General features: G+C 30.5%; 1 protein-coding gene across 3 annotated transcripts in view; it reads right to left on the reverse strand.

Moving 5' to 3' along the window:
* FSTL5 (follistatin like 5) overlaps positions 1-6923 on the reverse strand; it is a 498432-nt gene that overhangs the window by 207967 nt on the left and 283542 nt on the right. The gene's annotated exons all lie outside the window — the stretch shown is intronic.

The raw sequence follows: 6923 nt of genomic DNA on the forward strand, positions 1-6923 counted from the left end.
TTTACTCAGAACCAGAATGCACATAAGAACTTTATACTCTGAGTCCTCTGGGTTTTTTTCTCTTTTCAGTTCAGTTCATCTTACTTAATTCTACATGCATTTTCTATTAATGTTCAGACATAAAACATTTTATAAACAATATACACAATGAGGGCTATTGTGAGGAATTAAAAAGGAAAACAAAGAAAATGGGATTCGCATCTTCTAATCCTTTAACAAATCTTCTAATCCACTAGCCTGTCTGGTGCAATAAATGCTCATTCTGTGAGCAGGATTTGCTGTGCTGCCTACTGACTAGATTCTCGCTCCTGCCTTAAGTCTGACATTGTCATCTGTTTAATTTTGTGGTTTCTCTAATGTCACCTTTACATACAAAATAGTTTCTTCTAGAAACAAGGAATCAGAAAAATATCATCTCTCATTAAAAATGTTTGTTTTAGATACAAGCCATGCTTTCTGCATGGGAATAAATACCGTTTGTTTTGTGCTTTGTTGATGATAGAAGCAAACAGGTGCAGCTTGATTTTGAAAAAGGTGTAGATGAATTGGGCTTTTTTTTTCCCCGAAAAGAAAGCCCAAGATTATTTTCTCTATTCAGTATGTCTCAGGTATAAAGACTAGTAATTTCAGTATCAATTTAAAATATCTTTTGCATTCTAGTTTGAAGCCAATTTAAGAGAGTAAATTTAATGAGTTTACTAATTTTAAAGTGATAGTATTTTATAGTAAAACAGAATAGATAAAATGTTTGAACAACCAATAATTTTTTATTAAACTAATTGATGTAGCTATATTATGAATATAACCCAAATTGCTAAAATTTGAAACAAATATGTTTAGGAGAAGGGTGGTAAGGGAAAGGAGAAATAATGGCCTGAGAACCGACTTATTGTGAGGAATCTAACATATATGCAGGTTTTCCCTCCACCGAAAATGGAAAGTAAAGTGCAGAAAGGGCATTAGGGTGAACCATCTGTAATTAATGTCATATGACTATTACTTCATGTACAAAAAAAAAAAAAGGCAACTTCATATAGTTTAGAAATCAAAACAGTTTCGTTTAATGCCCAAGTATTTGATAACAGTCAATTCTCTGCTTAATGAATTACTCTCTTCATTTGATTTTCTATATGACATATTTTATAGCTTTGTTTGTTTCAGATTTCACTGCCTACCTATTATCATCCTTAACTGGATGCTTTCCATCTTCCTAACTTTTAGACAGTAGAGTGCAGCAGCACTCACAACTCAGGATACTCATATGAGCTCCTCACTCTTCAATAATTCTTGCCCCATGATTTAAAACACTACCTATAACTGCAGGGTTTCCAATTTATACTTTCAGTGCCAATCTCTCTTCTAAGTGCCAGCTGAAAATCTCCACTTGGTTGTCTATAGGCACTTCAAAATAATAAATACCAAATTTGCTCCTTTCCCCATTTCCCCCATTTAGGGAAGCAACAAACCCATTTGCTCGCTTTCAAAGCAAAATTCTAACCATCATCTTTGATTTTCCTTTCTCACCTATTCTACATTCAATCAAAAGATATGTTCTAACTTTGAAGTATATATCTGAATAATCTCTAGCCTGGACCAGAGACAAAACAACTGTTCCAATGAATCATTTCCATTCTTGTTCTCCCTCTATTCCATAGTCTATTCTCTACATAGTCATCAGAGAATCTCCATTAAAAAGTAAATAATTGACTTCCTATCAGACTCAGAATCAAATCTCAAATTCTTACCAGGGTTTTACAAAACAGAATGACTCCCTCTCTGACTCGATTTCCTATACCCACTTCTTATGGGCACTGGTCTCCATGCTGATCTATGGCTACAGGGAGCACACTCGTGGCTGAGGGATTTCGCACTCACAAAACTTCATAAGGCTGTCTCATCCCCATCACAGAACAGACATGTACATGGCTTGTTCTTTCACTGCATTCAGGTCTCTCTCATTTGTCTCCATATCCAACAAGACTTACCCAATTACCTTACATAAAATGGCACTCTGTAATTCTCTCTAATCCTTACTTTTCTTCACATAATTTTCAAATGATATTTTATACAGTTCCCCTCACTCTCTCTCTCTCTCCTTATCTAGTAAAATGAAAGCTCTATGAAACCTTATGTATTTTATTCACTCTTATCCTCAGTGAAGTACAAATCTAACAAATGATTGATATGCAATAACTGAGTGAATGAATGAGATTATTGCTTAAATCTAGAAAAGAGATTATTCTAATTTTTTCAGATCAGGGCATCAAGGGTAGAGAGAAGTGTTAGGTAAAAATATCTGTGTAGTAGTCCCAATATAGACTTCATGATGGTTTGAAAATTTTTACAGTTATAGGGGAGAAAAACTACTATGTTAAAACTACACATATTGTTTTATCTGAGATTGAAATTCATTTTTTTGGAAAGTCTCTTTCTTTATTTTGGAAAATTGCCTTTAGTGGACCTTTTGATTCTTGGTTAAGACATGAATGTAGTAAAATGACCTAAATGTCCATAATTCAAACTGAGAAGTTAAATATTTTTTTATTAACGGAAATTGGCAGATCTACCTGTATGCAGGTTATATTTTCTTTAGATATCTTGTTTCTTAAACAAATATTTAGACTGTGGTGGGGACTTAGATTCCTCTTCATTTTATATATATATAAATTATATATGTATAATTTATATATATATAAAGTATATATATATATATTCCTCTTAATTATGAGAAACTTTTACTGGTTTCAGTAACAGCTTATGCCCCAGTAGATAGCTTCTCAGAGTAGACTGACATAACATCAAAAACAAATATAGTCAATAATATTGAAACAACAAGGTATGGTGTCAGGTAGGTACTAGAAATATAGTGGGAATCACTTCATAAATTATATAAATGTCTAAGCACTATGCTGGACACCTGAAACTAATATAATATTGAAAGTCGACTGTAGTTGACAAATTAAAAACAAACAAACAAACATACCTCTATGTCAATGTGTAAATAAATACATTCTCCATTATCTTTACCTCAAAACCCCAGTAAGGTCAAATACACAGGATGGACCTCTTTAGAGAATAGGGACCTTAGAATCTTAGACTTAAGAGAAAAAATGCGTTTCTTGTGATCTGTTATATATGGGTTGTTAAACATGATTTTAATGTAGAACAATATAACTCTTTGTTTTTTAAAATATTAATTTAACGTGAAGTTAAAAATGTTTTCATTGTAAACCAACGAATATTTTTAAATTTACCATTTTGTGAATTTTATTTCATTTTTTGATAAGGATATAATTATAAGAAAATTAAGTTCATTATATTTCTATATAGGTAAAAGTTTTTACCAATTATATATTAACATATATAAAAACATATCTGCTTTTCCCACTTAATAGGTTATGTAGTTAATCAAATAATTTTAAAAATAAAGTATTTTATTAATATAATAAAAATATATCAATTTGATCTGAGAAGTATTCATTGTAAAATGTTATAAACTTTTATTATACATTATCATGTCTACGAGAAAAAAATCTACATTTATTACCTGATATTTGAAATGATTGCTTTTGTGCCTTTAAAAATCAACTGGCATACTTGTGTAATAATTGTTATATCTTATTTATAAATAATGACATAAAACTTGGAAAATTCTGGCTGTTGTTTTAAAACAATTTTCTTTAAATATAGTGGATTTGACTGATATACAATTCTATGATTGATAAGAGAAATTGGAAATGATCTTTACCAATTTTCAGTTTTCAGTTTATCAATTTTCATGTTTTCAGTTTATTATCAATAATGTTTGAAGTCTTAGAGATATCTTTATATACTATGTAAGGAATTCGTTCAGATAAATGTCTTTCACTAATCTATGAGCAGATCTTGGGACAATTTGACAGGATTATTATCATTTTTATGCTCCTCATTAAATTGTTTGTTCTCAAAATTAGTATTTCTTATATTCCTCATCTCTAAATTATGGTAGTCTAAAGTGTAACTTATATAATATGCACTTACAAATAAAAACCCACTAAAGCATTGAAATCACAGCAGCTATGCTCTACCAAGTAAAAATTTTAAGTGAGATCTATATCACTTATGCTTATTTTATTTCTACAAACATATGTTTACTTGATTTTCAGATTACATATTAAATTTTTGCTTTAAAAGGATAAAATGATTAAGTCAAAACTCTAAAATTCCTTTGGAAGTCCGAAAAATTCATTGGTTGCATTTCGGAATCATTGATACTAACAATCCACTTATAGATTTTTATCTGGTGACATCAAAAAGAAACTCTGAAACTTTAAACAGTTAAAAGCTGAGCTGCTTATGTTGTCAGGAAGTGGGGGTCCAAGACCCATGTGCCAGATTTTTCTTCTTTCCTTGTGAACAACCTCTGAGTTTTCTTGCAATGCAAGGTATCCAGGAATCACATTTTAAAGACCATGACCTCATAAACTAAGACAGAAGATATACTGTGTCAGAAAAAAAGTAAAAGCAAAAAAAAAAATCGTATGTAAACAAGCTTTTCATTGGAATAAAGCTGCATAATAGAAAATTTTCTAACTCCTTCCATAAAGATTAAACAACAAAAAAATAATGACTGAATTTTAAGATCGTTTGCAAAGGGATAGTCTAAAGCAGCATAATCAGGTATCATTATACTGGTGAGCCAAAGGTCAAAGTAATTGAATTTGTAAAGAGGCACAAAGGATATCTGGTGAATTAAATTATGATTAGAGAATGATATCTTCTTATACATTATATCGATGCAAATATAAATGAAAAAAATACTTTTAAGATGTCTTTTTCTTTTATTTCTCTCTGAAATAATATGTCTAGCTTCTATTTCCTTCCTTAAAGGATTATGTAGGTGTCTAGGATTAGTTCCCAGATATGTTAATATTACATTATTTTCATCCTCTCACTGATATGAAAACACAGCTGGGAAATTAAATGCAAACGAAAACATTTTTCTTAACAAAATTCTTTCTACTCTTGTAAAAATCTCTTGTATCTATTTGTTTTAAGTAAGAACCCTATTCAACATTTGTTACCAAGTTTTAATTAATTCACAACCTGGATTCGATTCAAAGTGAATAGTCATGTCTTCTAATTTTTATTTTTTTTTTCAAATATTGCTTTCTAGGCTCTTCTTGGCCATAAAATTATTGGATTTTAATTTTTTTTTTCTGCTACTCTATAGATGAGTATCATTTGATGTTCAGCTCATATTTCACACATCTCCTTTTAGTTCACTTATTTTCGTTGATGTTCCCTTCTGGTATTCCAATACCTGAGATATTCTGATGTGTGTAAATTGCAATGATTTATTTCCTTACAGTGACACTGCTGGTCTATCTGTATGCAGAACTAACCCCATGGAACTTAACTAACAATTTCCTTCATCTAGGCAATTTCCATTTTAATCATTCTTGCAACTTTTATCCACTAAAATATATTGAATTATACTCTTAAACTATTTTTTTAAATGGCATACCTCATAATGCACGACTGATTATCTTTTAAAGCTAACTATACTATCACTAGAAGGAAATCATGGAGGCATGTTAACTCTTTGGGGCCACTAGAATGCCACTGAGGCTTCTAGGTCCTGAATAGCTACCATCAAAACATGTCTGTATTAAAAATACTGAGTAAGAACTGTATGGGTATTTTTTTTTTTTTTTTTAGTAAGTGTCACCCTTACATTAACAGAAGACCAGACCAGCTATTGCCTTCTAGAGAATATATAATTTTATAAGAACAGACATCTACAAGGCCAAATCAAGGGGCCAGCCAGAAAATATATTTCTTAAATAAGAACACATCTTTATAATTAATGTTCACATTTAAGGCATATTTTGCCTGCTGAAATGTTGTTTGTAAAGAAATGAGGAAATGTATACATGGAAAGAATTTTAGTTAAAAGTCAGGATTATAAACATTTGATTAGAAGCTCCCTCATTTACAAAACTATGTGAAGACAAAATTGTCCAAACCAAAATAGACTGATAAGGAAATTTTTAGTAGAGTATACAGGAATTATCCACTAACTATAAAATTGATTGTGTTTGATAAACAAAAAAAAAAGTGGACAATTTCTGCTTTTTAAAAAATAGATAATTGATTCCTCTCCTTTTCTCTGTCTTCTAAGTAGCAGATCAAGGGTCAGTACCCAAAATAATATTAGGCAGGGTGCAATGTCTTCAGGGCATCTTAAATATTGAGACTTTTCTTCCCTTTGCTCTCTGCTTACCTTTCTATATCCATTTATGAAATATGTATTTAAAAGACAACTGGAACTTTAGGGCGAGGAATATTAAATGCATACTGAACCCTCAGAGGTGGAAAGGCTTCAGAAAGCTAGAATAACCTGGCAAACTGAGATATGGCTTTAGAGGTGTGAACATCAATATATGTGTACACCTATTTCTCTGAAAGTAGAACAAATATCTAGACAGATGTCTGAATTATAAAGAGTATATTAAAGAAAAAAATGAACAACAAAACAAACGCTAGATTTTAAAAATGGTTCATAATCACAGAGGGAAAAGATACCAAGGAAGAAGAAACATATATTTGAAAATAATTCTACAAAAAAACAATGTTACTGTTCGGGTACTTAGTGAAATTCAAAATAATATTACATTTTTTTAAGGAAAATTCAAGGCTATAAGAAGAATATAGTATTTTTTAAAGGATATAACAGTGAAATGAAATTAAAATAAATAAACTCTTAGAAAGTAAAGATCACAAAGAAAGCAAAATAACTTTAGCAAAATTAAAAACTATATTCGAGGCTATAAAAGCACAGGCTTCACAATGCAAAAATCAAATGAGTGATGTCAAGAAAAGACGAGAAATCTTTCCTAAGTATTTAGAAAAAAACAAAATAAAATACACATGAAGAGCGG

This window comes from Pteropus alecto, unplaced genomic scaffold (genome assembly GCF_000325575.1).
Source record: "Pteropus alecto unplaced genomic scaffold, ASM32557v1 scaffold166, whole genome shotgun sequence".
Taxonomy (NCBI): Eukaryota; Metazoa; Chordata; class Mammalia; order Chiroptera; family Pteropodidae; genus Pteropus; species Pteropus alecto.